Genomic DNA, 17,739 nt, shown 5'->3' on the forward strand with positions numbered 1-17,739 from the left:
GGTGGGCTCCCACTTCAGGTCCTGGGTGATGGTGGTACCCAGGAAGCGGAATGAGTCCACAGAGGTGATGGGGGTGTCAGTCAGGATGATGGGGGGGAGTGGAGCTGTGTGCTTCCTGAAGTCCACAATAATCTCCACTGTCTTCTGGGCATTCAGCACCAGGTTGTTGTGGCTGCACCAGGACACCAGACGTTCAACCTCCCTCCTGTAGGCAGACTCGTCCCCGTCCGAGATGAGTCCAATAACGGTGGTGTCATCTGCAAACTTGATTAGCTTGACAGACTGGTGGGTGGAGGTGCAGCAGTTGGTGTACAGGGAGAAGAGCAGAGGAGAAAGAACACAGCCCTGAGGGGAGCCGGTGCTGATGGTCCGGGAGTCCGAGACATTCTTTCCCAGCCTCACATGCTGCTTCCTGTCCGTCAGGAAGTCAGTGATCCACCGGCAGATGGGATCAGGCACATTCATCTGGGAAAGCTTGCCTTGGAGATGGTCTGGAAGGATGGTGTTGAAGGCAGAGCTGAAGTCCACAAACAGGATCCTGGCGTAGGTTCCTGGGGAGTCCAGATGCTGCAGGATGAAGTGTAGGGCCATGTTGATGGCGTCATCTACAGACCTGTTGGCTCTGTATGCAAACTGCAGGGGGTCCAGGAGGGGGGCCGTGAGGGTCTTGAGATGGGAGAGAACTAGGCGCTCAAATGACTTCATGACCACAGATGTCAGATCCACTGGTGTGAGACATGATCTACTTCCTGCTTTCTACAAAGTCTCATCACCAATATCTTCATAAAAGCAAACGTTCCTCTGTCACAGCAATGACCTGACGCCTGCTCTATGATCCATCCTGCCTGTAGCAGCTGCTGCTCTGGGCACATTTTCATGTCGCACTTTGGACCCCTCAGTACCATCTGAGCATCGTGTGAACATCACAGCATATGTGAGCATTGCTGCTGACCATCATATTTTGGTCATAGTGCACCATCTTCCAGCAGGACAGCACACCGTGAAACAGTGACTCCGTTCTTGGTCTATTGGAGAACTAATGAGATGGAACAAGAGATTCACATCGTGGATGTGCAGGAACTGTCATTTGAACATGGAGCAAAATGTCAGAGCAAGGTTTCCAGCACCATGTTGCATTTAAGAAGGTAAGAAGGTTCTGAAGGTAAAAGGGAGCCAACCCAGTGCTAACAAGGTGTACCTAACAGCATGAGCAGTGAGTGTAGATTGTTGAGAACTTCAAGAATTTTACTGTTAGCTTTATTAAACTAACTGTCCTATAACTCCTAGTACCTAATATTTATTCCTTACTTGATCTAATTAAATAACCCAAGGGGGTGTAACTAATAGAACAATCAAAACAAAGTATCCTGCAGTTGATCCAGGTGACTAAGTCAGGGCACAAAAGCTAAGCAACCCTCTCACGCAGAGGCAAAACCCATGTTTAATCCAAGCTGTAAACCTGCTTTGTAATTCAGCTTTATTTATACAGCTCAAAGCACTTCATATTGTAAGCTAGACCCACCAATAATACAGAGAAACCCCAACGACCATATGACACCCCTATGTGCAAGCGTTTTGATGACAGTGGGAAAGAAAAACTCCCTTTTAACAGGAAGAAACCTCCATAAGCACCCTGCACCCTTCCCAGTTCCAGGTGTGAGGATAGCAAGGCTCTGGCACTGGCCCCCACCTGTGCAGCCTGAGAACCCTTTGAACCCGGGTTCGGTCTATCCACACTGAATTCCAGTCTGTAACTCCACCCTGGCCAGCATGGAGACTGCTCCTCCACCCTCATCCTCTGATGCTGGGCTCTTTCTGCCTGCTTTTACTCAGACTGGCTCCAACACTTTTGTTCAGCAAAGTCCAAATCAGGGCCTGTGAGCTGTGACCAGCCTTGCTCATCAGCCTCTGTATAAAGTACAGAAGCTGATGAGACTATATATATACTCTCAGTTGCCAAGGCTTCATTGTCAGTTGACACCTGACAAGGTTTGAATAAAGGTGTGCCTGAGGTTGGGCTGAATCACACGACTTCTTCCACTCATGCTCTCCTAGTATTAGTAGTATCTCCTAGAGTATTTTAAAATGACACTAATGTTTCCACACTCTTCACTCTGTTGCATCTGTTAAGCCAGGTCGTGACTTTATTTTAGACGATTTCATTTAAATTCTATTCAATTCAAGTTTATTTATGCAGCGCCAAATCACAAATACAGTCGCCTCAAATAAGTAAGTAAGTAAAGTTTATCTATGAAGCGCTTTTCATAGACAGGCCGTCACAAAGCGCTGTACACAAAGATTAAAATAAGCAGAAAGTTAAGTCACAGAATAGACAATATAAAAAATTAAAAGTAAATAAAATGTAAAATTGTTGATCAACAGAAGGCTTTTTAAATGATACGTTTTTAAAAGTTTTTAAAGGATTCAACAGAGCCAACCAAACGTAGTTGTGGTGGTAAACTGTTCCACAGCCTTGGTGCCACAGACTGAAAGGCTCCGCCCCCTTTGGTCTTCAGTCGTGTTCGGGGAACCACCAACAGGCTCTGTGAGTGGAGACAACGAACAGCAGTCTATTTTGTAAGAAGCTTGGATAAATAATCTGGGGCCATTTAGTGCTCTGTATGTTAGAACAAGAATTTTAAAACGAATTCTAAAATCTTTTGTGAGCCAATGTAAAGAACATAAAATAGGAGTAATGTGAGCACGCTTGCTAGAACGTGTTAGTAGCCTGGCTGCTGCATTTTGTATAGCTTGGGGGTGAGAAACAGATGATTTATCAAAGCTGGTAAACAGGGAATTACAGTAATCTAAACACGATGACACAAATGCAATTCAGCCGAGGAGACCATGTCGCAGTTTAGAAATGTTTCTTAAATGAAAGAAACAGGAACGAGAAAGAGATTTTACATTGGAGTCCAGGCAAAGAGAATAATCAAATATTACTTCAAGGTTTTAAATATTTGACTTAGGAGAGGAACCGAAAGGGGCAAGAACCTGATTGATTTTACAGTGTAGTTCAGGAGCTATGATCATAGTCTCTGTCTTATTCGTGTTTAATACAAGATAGTTGCTGGAAAGCCAATCAGAAAGTTATGCACTGGCCTAGGGTGGACACCCTATCCAGTTGATGAGGCTTAAAGGACATATGCAGTTGAATGTCATCGACATAGAAATGATAAGAAATGTCACTAAACGATTGAATAATGCAGCTAAAGGAAGCATTTGAAAAGAAAATAATAATGGACCCAAAACTGAACCCTGTGGAACTCCGCAGGTCAGGGTGGCAGTGTTAGAGGTAAACCTGTCAGTCCTAACAGAAAAGGTCCTGTCTGATAAGTAGGAGGAAAACCAGTCTAGGGTGGATCCAGATATACCAGCCAGAACCTTCAGCCTGTTGAGTAGGATTTTATGGTCGATGGTATCGAAGGCTGTGCTAAGATCAAGCAAAGTAATCACAGAACAATTTCCTGCATCAGAAGCCATTAACAAATCATTATAGACCCTTAATAGAGCACTCTCGGTGGAGTGCTGCTTTTGAAAGCCAGACTGAAAAGGGTGAGAAATCGTAAAGACCTGAACTGATTTACTACAATTTTTTCCAGTAATTTACTTATAAATGGCAATTTTGAAATAGGCCGATAATTACAAGTAGAGCTAGGATCTAGATTCTGTTTTTTTAAGAGTGGAGTTACGTCAGCATGTTTAAAGTAAGATGGAACACAACCTTGCCTCAGTGAACTGTTGATGATGGATAACAATGTGGGACCAATGATGGTGAGAGTCCCAGACAGGGCAGAGGGAGGCAATATATCTGAAGAGCATGATGAGGATTTCATTTTACCTATTACTGTAATTAAGTCATTGAGTGTGATTGGAGAAAAATAAATAAATGACCCATGACACCGAGGGGCATCTTCATAAGGGGAGGCCCTTGAGGAGATTTTGGATCTCAGATTCATCACTGTATTTACAAAGTGATTGAGAAAAGTATTACAATCTTCATTAGAAAGTAACACAGCGTGCTGGGTTGGGGGAGAAATAGAATTTTTGGGTTATTTTTATGATGGTTTATAAGATTATTCAAATAAGAGGATCTAGCCTCTTTCACTAATTCATTATATAAGTGAAGAAGTTCTTGGAAGTGTTCACAATGGACAACCAGACCAGTGGACTTCCAGAGACGCTCTGCTTTTCGACAGGAGCGTCGAAGGCCACGCGTATGATTGTTTAACCAGGGTGTGCGGGAACCAACAGTGCAATGACTGGTTTTGAAAGGAGCAACCTGATTAAGAATGGCAAGACAGTTTTCATTGAAAGAATTAGTAAGGAGGTCGACATCGTCAGAGGAGGTTAAAAAGAGAAGAAAACTTGTGAATGATAGAGTCATCAATAAAGCACCTGGGCTTAATAAAACCAAGGGAAGGAGCCCCTGAGTTGACAGATACGTTGAAAGAAACTGACTTAAGGTCAGTAAAAACTATGTCATTTAAGTTCAAGTGGTCAAGGGAAATGCCATAAGTGAAGACCAAGTCCAGAGTATCGCAGAGTTTCCACAGATTCAGTAACATTAGCAAGTGGTGGAGGCCAGCAGGTGGATGAGGGAAAGGGGAGGCAGGAGGTGGAGAGACCCGGGGCAGCCGCCGGTCCGAGTGTCAGGTGAACTGAGCTTCAGGTAAGAAGTTATGACATGCAGTCTATCTGGGTCAGATATAAACTATCATGGTCCGGGTGAGTGCTGGGCATTCCCGCAGGGCATTTCCACCCCTGGGCGGAGCCGCCACATCATGCTGACAGGCTGCACCTGAGCGTAATTGGAATTGCCGGCTTCTTAAGACCAGCGCTCAGACTCACACCTCGCCAGATCGTCTGCAAACCTTTGTCAGTCAGGGCTTCCACAGTTTCATCAGTTCGTAGTAGTTTCGTGTGTTTTCTGACGTTTGTGCTTTCTCCACTCTCAGAGGACCTCCGGACGTTGTCAAGCTGCTGCCGTCACCTGTTACAGGGCTCTAGACTAACTTTTTGCCATGGGCGTACACAAATTTTATAATAATTTATATAATATAATGTGTTTTTCTGGATACACTGTGCTTTTTCAGCATTCAAAGATTGATGACAGAGCACTGGCTATGAATTTCAGAAGGATCAGGCCTTAACTTAACAGAAAAATTAGCAATAGTTCTTTTCCTATTACAGCTACATCCACTTCTGTTGTGCCTAGGCTGCTCACTAGGGCTGGGTATCATCACTGATTTCTATAATCCATTCGATTCTGGTTTTCAAAGTCCCGATTCGATTCAACTTAGCCTCAGACAGTCAGAAATATTATAATTCTGATCATTTATCAGTACTGACTTCATCAGAATTGTGAACATCACAGCAGATGCCTTTGTGTGAAAGTAACTGAGAATAAAACACAGAAAAACATGAAGGAGATTTTCCTGGTCTGGCTTTTTGTAGCAGATAACCTTAAAAATATTCTACAATGTTCTGCATATAAAGTTTAAATTTCTTCAGTATTGAACAGCAGAAAAAATAGGCTTTCTTGTCCGAGGTCATTTAAGTGAAAAAAAAGAAAAGAAAAAGACAGCAGCCACAGCGCTGTAAACAACGGTAGACTGGTGGGTAATAAGCGAATGAATAATACAGAAAACAGAGATTGGAGATGGGAAACTGTTCCTGAAGTACAGAGAGAGAGAGAGAGAGAGCTAGCTGTGCATGAAGTGTGATTTTAATAGTCGTGGAAGCAAAACAGCAAAATTCATGACGACATTGATCAAATGTGAAGCGCAGTTTGCTGCTTCTTTTGCTGCTTGCTCGGTGATTTTGGTTGGAGAGACAAAACCTCTGCAGCTCAGAATCAGCCAGGGCTCTAGAGTGCGACCAATTTGGTCACAAATGCGAGAAAGCCTGCTCTCTTTCCCCGCTTCCTCTGATCAGTCCTCTGAAGCAAAAGTGAGCTGATCAGCAAGAATGGAGGTAAACCAGGTGCTGCGTCGCGCTCAAGCGGCAGCGGGAAAACAACCTCGTTGCGTTGACTTTGAAAATTATCCATGGCAGACTTGATCGCCAGTAACGCATGACGATCATAAATCTGAAGGGTAGTGACGGGGGACAAAAATGTAGCAAAAATACATACACAACATGTAAAGCAAACAAACACACAGGCAAAGGCAGCGGCAATATAACGTGCCTTGAATTGCACTTTATTGTAAGGTAGACCCTACAATAACACAGAGAAACCCCAACAATCATATCACCCCCTCCACAATTAAGCACCTTGGTGACAGCAGAATTTGTGCATGTAAATGGAGAGTCCTCTTCACACACTGAGGTTAATTATGGAGTTCCACAGGGTTCAGTGCTAGGACCAATTCTGTTTACATTATACATGCTTCCCTTAGGCAGCATCATTAGAAGACATAGCATACATTTTCACTGCTATGCAGATGACACCCAGCTCTATCTGTCCATGAAGCCAGATAACACACACCAATGAGTTAAACTGCAGGAATGTCTTAAAGACATAAAGACCTGGATGGCCGCTAACTTTCTGCTTCTTCATTCAGATCAAACTGAGGTTATTGTACTCGGCCCTGAAAATCTTAGAAATATGGTATCTAACCAGATTTTTACCCTGGATGGCATTACCTTGGCCTCCAGTAACGCTGTGAGGAACCTTGGAGTCATTTTGGACCAGGACATGTCCTTCAACGCACATATTAAACAAATATGTAAGACTGCTTTCTTTCATTTGTGCAACATCTCTAAAGTTAGAAATATCCTGTCTCAGAGTGATGCTGAAAAACTAATTCATGCATTTGGACGACTGGACGACTGTAATTCATTATTATCAGGATGTCCTAAAAACTCGCTGAAAAGCCTTCAGCTAATCCAAAATGCTGCAGCAAGAGTCCTGACAGGGACTAGAAAGAGAGAGCATATTTCTCCTGTTTTGGCTTCCCTTCATTGGCTTCCTGTTAAATCCAGAATTCAAAATCCTGCTCCTCACATACAAGGTCTTAAATAATCAGGCCCCATCTTATCTTAATGACCTTGTAGTACCATATCACCCCATTAGAGCACTTCGCTCTCGCTCTGCAGGCCTATTTGTTGTTCCTAGAGTATTTAAAAGTAGATCATCAAGTAGTAGTACTAGAAGCTTCGGCTTAAAACATAAAATAAAGATAAAGTTTCTCTCTCTCTAATATTATTCATATTATTGACACCTTAGAACAGGGGTCATTAACCTTTAACACCCAAAGAGCCATTTGGACCCAGTTTTCAAACAAAAGAAAACACTGAGCCGCAAATACTTTTTGACATCTAAAATGAAGATAACACTGTGTATATTGTTTTTTACCTTTATGCTTTGTGTGAACAACTAAGGTGTGTTGCTTAAATCCATGAAGTGCTACAGAGAAAATAAAACTTTATTTATGTAATTAACACATTTTGAACTCCTAAAGAAATATAACCAAAGCAAAGACACCCAGCTGAACTAAAATGATCCAGCAAACAAAAACTTGTGAGCCGCCCTTATATCTCCTTTGGGCTTTTGGAGCCCTGACCTGACTTTAAAAAATAATTGGCAAAAAAGCTCTATGCTGCTAATAAATGAAAAATAGATATTTGCAAAATTCTGCCTAAATATGTATTTTACCTGGTTACTGTGTGTGGTGGGCGTGGTCTGCAGCGCCGCTGCAGGGGAGGCGGACGCACCTGAGCGGCACCCGCAATCACGCCTTAACGTCTGCGCTCTCTATGCTGTTGTGTTGGTGTGTGTCGGGCTGTGAGCTGCAAAGCTACAGCCGGCTGTGTGCGCACAGCAACCGTGTGTGAAGTGGTCAATAAAGAGATGCTGAAAAGCGCGTTCATGCAAACATCGTCGGGTCTGCTGTGATATGTTTACATCTTAAGGATAAAGGACACTCTTTCGAGGATGCCAATGTTCACATTTTGGACAGAGAGGACAGATGGTTTGAAAGAGGAGTGAAAGAAGCATCTATGTCCACTGTGAGCGACCATCTTTGAACAGAGGCGGGGTTTACGACACCAACTCTCTGCCATCTATAATCCAGTTTTGAGATCCCTTCCCAGACGCCTTAACGCCCACTCACATCCTGGGCCATCTGATCTCAGGAATTCACATGACAAGGTGGGGCCAGGTTTCACAATGAACACACCCGAAACTCTGGCTGATTGGGACCCACACCCAGTTTCACACCTTGGCTCAGGTGATTAGAGGATCATCAGGGGGTCCTTTTGTCCCTCTGTGGGGGGTCACTCCCACTAGGTTTATATCTTGGACTCTCCACCATTTGACCTTAGAACTGAAGAAGCTTCTCGGATGAGAGGTGAAACGTCTTCAAGCAACTTAAAGAAGTCCAGACGCTTTTCTTTGCAAGCTCCTTTGTTTACAACGGGACTTCTGCTCCTGAACCTCTGCACACAGTGTCTGCAGGTCGGGGCTGTACGAAGTCACTTTATATTTACAGGACTGTAAGCTGTCGTCTGTGAGGCGTGAGCGTGTTTGTTTTAACACAGTTCACGGTGGAGAACAGCTGCTGACATAATGTGGATCCAAAGATCCATAATTGCCCTATCTGGGGCTGAAAGTCTCCATAAATGCCGGCGTTTCGGCGGCTACACCGGCTTCTGCGAGTGTGACGCTTATTTTGAGCGATGAAAAATAATAAAATATAATATTATTTGTATATTTCAATATCACAATAATCTTCCAATTTAGAGCTACAAGTTAAAAAAGAACTAAACACAAATAAAACACACTTCAGCTAAATACTTCTAATTTATTATTCCCAAACCACCCGGAGTCGCACTATAAGGACTAAAGAGATGCATGCGGCTCCAGAGCTGCAGGTTGCCGACACCTGCCTTAGAATATAAAGTGCCTTGAGATTGCTGTTGCTGTGAAAGACTACAATGTAAAACAATTGGGTTGAATTTTCTCACCATAGAATTTGGTCATTGGTTGTATCAGAGCCACATGTTCCACGGTGCAGCTGTAGACGTCTCCCTGCTTTGGGATGAACTCCAGCCTGGACGTCTGTTTGAAGGAACCATCCTTGTTGGGGAAGGGAACGCTGGTGCTCGTTCCTTCTGTCACCTTCTGCTCGTTCTTGTTCCAGGTGATGTTGACGGGAGCAGGATAGAAACCAGTCACATGACAGATCAGAGTGTTTTGGACTCCGAGCTCCACATCTGCTACATGTGTAGATGATCAGGCATGAAGGAGCATCTGTGCATTACACATACAGGTTACTATCAACACCACTCAACAGGCTGCACTGAATACTGTCAGTGTCTTAATGTTAAGTTTCAGTTATTTGCTGTGTCTATATATTTGTTGTGCTTGTTAGAGGTGGGGACTAATAAAACAAGAGAAGCACTATAAGCAGCCTATACCTCGCTCTGTGTTTGTTTCCCGTTGATAGCCCCTTATCCCGTGTGTTACATTCTGCTTTGCCTGAATTCTGTTCAGCTGTGTTCCCCAGCAATGTTCCCTCTAAGCTGCGCAATTGCGCACTGCTGGCACGGTCTCTGCGCACAGAAAATCTGCGTTGCGCACAAAAAAAAATCTAACCTGAATTGAAATTAAAACTTTAACAATTCTGTTTTGCCGTGTTAGTCAGTAAGAACGATGCCACCTTATCCCATAGTCCAGCCAATGATGCGATTCACATTCGTACATACGCAGCTAATCAACGTCGCTGACAGGCTATGACAGCGTCATTATGCGCCGACACCGGTGTTTTAGCAAAGCGGCTGATGTGGAGTGAAGCCACGTTAATGACAACGTGTCCAACCATTGGAGATGTGAGCAGGACAGACGGAACAACTGACGGACAAAGTGAGGACTTTATACCAGTTTTTAAACTGTGTTGATCGGCCACGTAAAACCAGAGTTATGATAAAATATCTGCAATGTTTGGTTTTCTTCCTGAATACTGTCGTTGTTTGTCGTTGTTTACTGCGGGAAGAAACGATAAAAACGGCGTTTTATAAGGAAAACGCTCCAAAGCGCTCTACGCCTGTGAGCAAAACCAAAACCAAAAAACCGCAGCCTTTCCTATTGGTGGAAAAATGTTACTCACAATGTTGTTGGCGCATTTCAGGAGGCTAATAAAGTTACACAATTACGTTTATTGTTTATTATTATATTTAAAAATGCACTAGTTTTTGTCTTGGTCGTATCACTTTATTTTGTTGTATTTATCTGCGACACCTTAAAGGCCGGTCCGTGGAAATACTGTCTGACATTAAACTGGTCCGTGGCGCAAAAAATGTTTGGGGACCGCTGCTATATAACAGGGGCGATTTTAGCCCAATTTTGGGGGTGCTGAAGCACCCCCAAAATGAATCAAAGAACCCCCAAAGATTTCCTACTTTTTTTGATAATATATATAATTTAGTAGTGTGTCACACAAACAGCAATTGTGTGACACACTACTAAATTAAAAAACAAAAATTTTAATTTGGTTTAATTTTAATTTAGCAAAAAAAAATTAAAAACAGTGGCAGTCCTAGTCTGTTTGGCGCCCTGGGCGAACACTCCCTCTGGCGCAACCCCCCCCCCCCCACACACAGACAAAACATATTAAGGATCGTACATTAACTTAAAGCTGTTGTACACACACACACATATGAAGGGAGAGATAGTGTGCAAACAGCTACCAAACAGCCATCATAATTCGTCATACAATGAGAACAGGTAAAATCAACAACTGACACTGACTAATTAATATTAAAATCTGTAACATAATGTGTTGTTTGGAGTTTAGTCTGTTACTGTTGCTATTTTTACCATTTCTTCTTGGAGCAAATGTAACCCACATAATTTCCTTAGGGATTAATAAAGTATTCTGATTCTGATTGGTTCAGGATGATCTGCCATCATCCAATCACACATCTGCTTACCTGCATCTGTTGCTCGTTTCTCCTCCTCTTCTTTTCTCTTTTTTCTAAACTGAGCACCTGATGGCTTTGAACTTTTCTTGTCCATCTTGGTTTTAATTTTGCACTCAAGTATGAACAATCACCCCCCAACCCGAGGATCACCACAACATGATCTAACAGACCTACACCTTAGTTCACAGATTCACTTTGTCTAAGGTTGATTTCTGAGATTTCACACAACCCAGGATTCAGATCGTGAATCCATGATGGGCTTGGATTTACATCATTATGAACATTATGAATGAAATGTGCTCTACTTGGAAGCAGCCGGCCCCGCCCCTTTCGACGGGTTGTGTGAGACTTTAAATCATCAAACTGTAAATTATAAATTGTTATTGATCCTTTACCCCGAGTCCTAAAGTGTAGATTTATTTTCTTACTCTTATATTTATTGTTTGTTTACTTGTTTACACCGCTGTAACTGCAGCCTCGTCGTCTCGTCTCTCTATATGCTGGACTGTATGTAGCAGAGATGACAATAAAGTTTACTTTGACTTCAGCAGCGCGCAGGCGCACCGAGGGCTCTCGCGCTCACTTTATAGAATTTAGAAAAAACATCGGTGCAAATTATAAGTCTGTATCATGATGTCTGGTGTTTTCGTGTTTGTTGTGTTGTTTTTATTTTGTTTTGCGAGTTGGTTATTAGACGCTGCTCCAGCCGGCCAGAGACTCCCCGCCGCCCCGCCCTCTCCTCTCTGCGCCGCAAGCAGCAGGCGCACCTTGCAAACGGAGGGCGCCCTTACTCCCAGCAAATGGGCGATAGAAAACCGATCGGTGCCTATGCCATTCCCAATATGCGCTGGCTGAAGTCGGGGCAGCATGAGTACGAGCATTTTTTTTTTGCCGATGCCCGTGATGCCGCCCCCCACCACGATGCCGCCCCGGGCAACCGCCCGTGTCGCCCGTATCTAAAGCCGCTACTGACTAAAAATATAAAAAGCATACAGTACTTGGTTGAGACGTAAGCGGAGGTGGAAGAGCCTGGCTTAAAACATGACATATTAGCTGCATTTTTATTTTTTTATTTAACCTTTATTTAACCAGGAATGTCCCATTGAGATCAAAGACCTCTTTTTCAAGGGAGTCCTGGCCAAGTGGCAGCACATTTCAAGACAAAGACATATGAACAAACAAAGTTAAAATTACACAAAACAATTACACATTATTGAGGCAGCCTGTAGGCCTTTGAGTTTAGTTTTAAAAACATTTAAAGACAACAGTTCAGTCAGTTTCCAGTCTTTCTGTAACATGTTCCACGAATAAGGCGCAGAGTGGACAAAGGCTTTCTTCCCCAGCTCTGTGCGGACAAAGGGAACAGACAACAGCAGCTGATCATTTGAGCGCAAGGAGTAAGAGCCACTATTTGTCCTTGTGACCAAAGTACAAATATAAGGAGGCAGCAATTCAAGCATAGCTTTGTAAATAAAAGTGTACCAGTGCCCCTGTCTTCTAATGGCCAGAGAAGGCCATTTTACTCTTAAGTACAAATCACAGTGATGGGTCAGGTATTTACAGTTGGTAATAAACCTCAAGGAAGCATGATACATCGTGTCCAACATTAAAAGACATGAAGAAGAAGCGTTCATATACAGAATGTCACCATAATCTAACACAGATAAAAAGGTTGCAGTGACAAGACGTTTTTTTACTGCAAAAGAAAAACATTGTTTATTACGGAAGAAAAAACGAAGTTTCAGTTTCAGTTTCTTTACTAGTTTCTCTATATGTGGTTTAAAGGTGAAGGAGTCATCAATCCAGACACCAAGGTATTTATATTCATGAACTCTCTATGACATTTCCTTCAAGGGTGGACACCACTGGAATAGGCTCCGGGACCTTCGTTGACTTGGAAAACAACATTAACTTAGTCTTGTCAGCATTGAGAACTAATTTTAGCTGAATAAGTGAATGCTGGAAAGGAGGAAAGAGGGAACGTGAGGAGAAAGTACAAGGTCAGGAAGAACCAGGTAAGCAAACAGACAGGGAGCAGTGACAGGCACAACACAAACTGTTAAACTGACAAAGAGAAAAAACCTGATTTTACTCACAGTCTGGAAGTTGTGTCCTCTCTATATTAAAGCTGCTGTACAGAATCTGCTGAACAAACTGGGTTGAAACATTTTGACCCTCTTTAACAACATTCCAACATAACATTATCATTGATCGGGGAGATTAAAATTAATGATATATTTTAATGTGGTTCAGCCATAACTCTACTGAAACCTCAGCCAGTAATAGGTCGGCCAACTTTTGGACCGTCCAGTTGTCTGTATGACTGCCGCAGTACGTGCATCACATTTGCACACTATCAGAGCCAAACAGCCCTGGTGGAGTGAGCAGCTGTAAAGAGAAGCAGATGCTCTGTTTCTATAAATGTTTTAAGCTTGTTTCAAAGATTCTGTACTGCAGCTTTAAATGTTTTCCAAAAGCACACACACACTTATCAGTGTTTCTCAAACCTTTTACAGTGTGGACCACCTGATAAAAGGTCAAGTTCTCCCAAGTACCACCATGAAAGCATGAAACTCATAAATCTTACAACACAAAATTATTATTATTAAATTAGTAAAATTAGCATCTGCAATAAAGATTTTTTCATGCATGGTATACATTCTACCACAGCAAAGTTGCCTCCATTTTTATATATATATTTTTTAATTTTGTAATAATTTATTTGTAATAATTCTGCTTTGGGAGTGTTTTTTATGCATCTGTATTATATTATACACACACATTAAAAGTGAATCTCTGTCCAAAAAATGCACTCAGTTTACTTTTTACTCACTATGAGCATCATTCATTATTCTCCCCAGTAATTTAGGTTAGGATATGTATTTTTTTATTCCAATCCATTCTTCTTTAGCAGCATTTAAATAACCTTGATCTGATTTGATGGTTTTGTTACAGACTTTTCAAAAAAGTGTTTTGCTTTTCTTTCACAAATGTGGATTAAATTGTGTACAAAACAGTGATGTCATGTTTTGTGACGAGGACCCAGGCACAGAGAGACTTGATGAATTTAAGAATCTAATATTAATAAAGAAATTTACAGACTTGCACGGAGATGGTAAAATTATGATGACTGATAACGGAGACAGCAGATGACGAGGACAGGGAGGAACAGGGGTTTAAATGCACCAAAGTGACAGTCAGAGAGAACTCGGGACAACTGGAGACATTTAAGGATGCAGGGACTGACAGAGACGGGGAAGAAGTCTCATTGTGACGAGTAAAGTTTATCTTGCCTGACTGGGCAGCTCTCTGGGTGCTCAGCACCCCCAAAGCTCTGATCCTAGAATCGCCCCTGGTATATACTGTATAATATGAGTGAAAAGTAATGAAAGTTGGCACCCATGTAGAGAAGGTAACCCAAAGAAGTGTTCAACTGACAGTTTCATATCAACAATCACAGATGGTTTTTAATAAATGTTTAACATGAGTTTATCACATTCCTCTAAAGTTGTTACATTTCAGCAGACTTGTTCTTTAATTTCTCGGGAGCATGAACACAGTTTGGGATGAAACTGAGCACAGGCGTAGAGCAGGTGGAGCAGAGGAAGGATGTGTTCAAAGTTTTACGTCAACTATCAAGGATGATTTTTAATGATTTTTTGAAAAAGACACAATCAGGCTGCTGGTGTGTGCGCGCGCGCCCGTATGTTTTATCCGTGAGCGCGCGTCCATGTTTGTGATCAGCACAGGAGAAAAGGCGCTGCCGTAAAGCGGATTGTAGACGCGCAAGAAAACTTATGCGGCGGACGAGAGGCGGGTGTCTCCACCGCGGCTCACAATCACGGCTCACTGTCCAGCCGTACCGTGAAGCCTGGAGAGACGATGAAGAATTAATTTAGCGCTGGGACTGGAACTAGTGTTCTAGTTTGTGTTTATCACGGACTCGTTAGGGCGCTGCACACTCGCTCTCTCAGCACATTCGCGCTCAGAAAGAAGCGCGCATAGTTAAAGCAGACTAACGTGGAAACAGGTGAAGAGACGAAGGTAAGCGGTACGGTTTGCTGACGTCACAGTGAAACCCAGCGTCATGGCTTTAACACTGAACAAATCCGGGCCGCACAGGCTCAGAGACAGACATCCTTTAACCGTGCATGAAAAATGGAGCTGAGACAGGAGCTCAGCGTCACAGCTGGAACAACATCAGCTGACATTAAAGAAAAGCAGACATTTGTTCCCTGATAGCAAAGATGGAGAGCGTGAGGGAACTACAGAGAGGAGGACACGGGCAGTGTGAGACACACAGCCTTGTGTGTCTCACACTGCCCTGTGATTACACTCCACACAGTATCATTAATGCTAATGAAAAGATAAAGTAATAAGTTACTGTAGTTCTCAGTTACAGCCTCATGTTTCCTCCACGTTTGTCTCTTTTCAGACATCAGCAGGAGGGAGGACGACCCCCCAGTGTGAGGACGATCCCCACCACATGAATGGGGGACAGGAGGCGCAGCTTCCAGCCCAGCTGGTAGGAAAGCCCTCCTCAACTTCTCTGTAACTATGGACTCTGCCTGTTGCCATGCGTGCAAGCGTTTCGGTCCACAGTGATGTCAGTCAGTGCTTTTTAAAGATGTGCAGGGTGTGAAATCTCCTGTTTGATTGTTAAATGTTCGTTCACTTTGTTTGTGCTCCAAATAAATTCACTTCATAGATGAAACAGGAAAAGGGTTGGCATAATAAGCAAATGCTTCAGCCTTGTCTCATGCTTTCTTGCTTTGTGGTAGATCTTTGTTCTGTTTTCACTGAGATATTTGAATGCTAATCAATAAAAAAAAACAGTTCAATGTTGCCTCTGGTTTTGGTTCTGTGCCCCCATGAAAAAACACCCAGAGCCCACCCTGGTAAATCTGGTGTGGAAACACCACTGCTGTCAAAATGTGTCTTTAAGTATCAAATATTGTATATAAAAATGTTCCTTCCACTCATTTTCATGTCCTTTTTCTGCACACTGAAATCTCAGGCAATGCTTAAACATGAATCTGTCAGCACCTATAAACACAAGAGCCTAGAATCACTGCTTTTTCTTCTCATGCGCTTGAATCAGTATCAGTCATTTAGCACAGAGACTTCAAACACTTGCATAAAACAATCAAGCGGTCCTTCCAAATCTGATATTCGAGCACACGGTAATAAAAACACTGGACATGTAAAAGATAATAATCTTCTGTCTGAATCTTCACAGAAATGCAAAAATCATCACGAAGAATAGAAAAGAAAACAGCAGATTTTTGGTCGCAGAAGTGAAGAAAACGCTGTTTTCATTTTCCTACAACATTAGACAAAACACAGGATTTCCATCTTTCTCATGCAAACACTCACCTACAGAAGTTGTAAACAGGCAGAGAAGAATCAAAGCCAGCAAAGCTTTCCTGCACATGTTCTCAGCAGTGACGCTGCTCAGAGCTGTGCTTCTTCCTCTTGGGTTAGTGAGCGCTCAGAGCAGCAGGACACAGGGGTACAGACCTTTATACACTTGTCCATGTGTGTGTGTTGACAGCAGTCACGTGCTCACGATGCGTCTGCCCATCACTGTCACCATGGTTACAGGCGACGCTCTGAAACTGATGATCAAAGATGTCAGGTTATTGTTTCCATGAAGTCAAATAAATCCACTGTATGTTTAGATAGTGTGTTAGTGTCATTTCCATGGTAACACTGACTATAAAAACAAAGGCGATCCATCAGTCCAGATCAATAATGTGAGCTCATTTAAGCGCACATGTATGTATTCAGAGAGGTTGATGTACTCGGTCCACCGATGGCTACTGACATCTAGTGGACATTTGATGACATTACATCAACAGTTTGTGTGAAATGAATAAAATGCAGATGTACTCTAGAAATAAAATACTGCAGAACTAAATAGAACACATTAATTCACACAAGGGGAAGTCATGTGACTGTGATGACAGATCAGCGCCATCAGAACACTGACTGATCTGCAGTCTGTGGCATGAAACAGTCATTCATCACTTAGCTCTCTGTAACCTGATGGAGTCAGTGTGTAAAACAAGGTGATGCAAAGATCTGGATGGAGCAGAAGAAGAGCAGACGCAGAGTTTCAAAGGCGCCATCATGGCTCAATAATATCAAAATAATACAAATAATAACAAGTGGCAGGTTAGCCTTCTTAGACTGTGAGATTTCCATCAGTAATGGGGGACGTCTACAACCTGACGTGTACCGTAAACCTACGCATATGGATCAGTATTTAAGGTTTGACTCTCATCATCCACTGGAGCACAAACGGGGTGTCATTAGGAGGCTACAACACAGAGAAGAAGAACAGCACATCATAAATCTGATTATGGAAATTTTGTGTGAAAACTCCAAGAAGTTTGAACTTTTCCATAGAAACGTTAGTAAATGAGGCCCACACAGGTGATGACTTCATGCCTGCTGATCGCTAATCTGGAAATAAAGAGGAAGAGTTAGACGGAGCCGTGGTGCAGCAGGGAGATGAGCGCTGTCATGAAGTGTGACTGCTTCCAGCCTGCAGTCAAACTCCACCTTCAGGATGTTTCAACAGACCCACACCTGTTGACCATCGCACCATGAAGCTGCCTCCATTTAGAGCAGTCACGTACTCTGAGCGCCTTCTCGTCGGGTCTCCTTCGCCTCATCGTGTTTCCCATAAAGGAGGAGGAGGCCTCTTTGTTGTTCTGGTTCTCTCCTTACATTTAACCTTGCACCATCCTCAGCGTCCTTGTCTCCTCCCTCCTCGTGTCTCAGGTGAAGCTGCCACAGAAACTTGCC

Source organism: Diplotaxodon limnothrissa, linkage group LG3 (assembly GCF_057381915.1).
Source record: "Diplotaxodon limnothrissa isolate DT_005_m linkage group LG3, D_limnothrissa_male_GT1.1, whole genome shotgun sequence".
NCBI classification, from domain to species: domain Eukaryota; kingdom Metazoa; phylum Chordata; class Actinopteri; order Cichliformes; family Cichlidae; genus Diplotaxodon; species Diplotaxodon limnothrissa.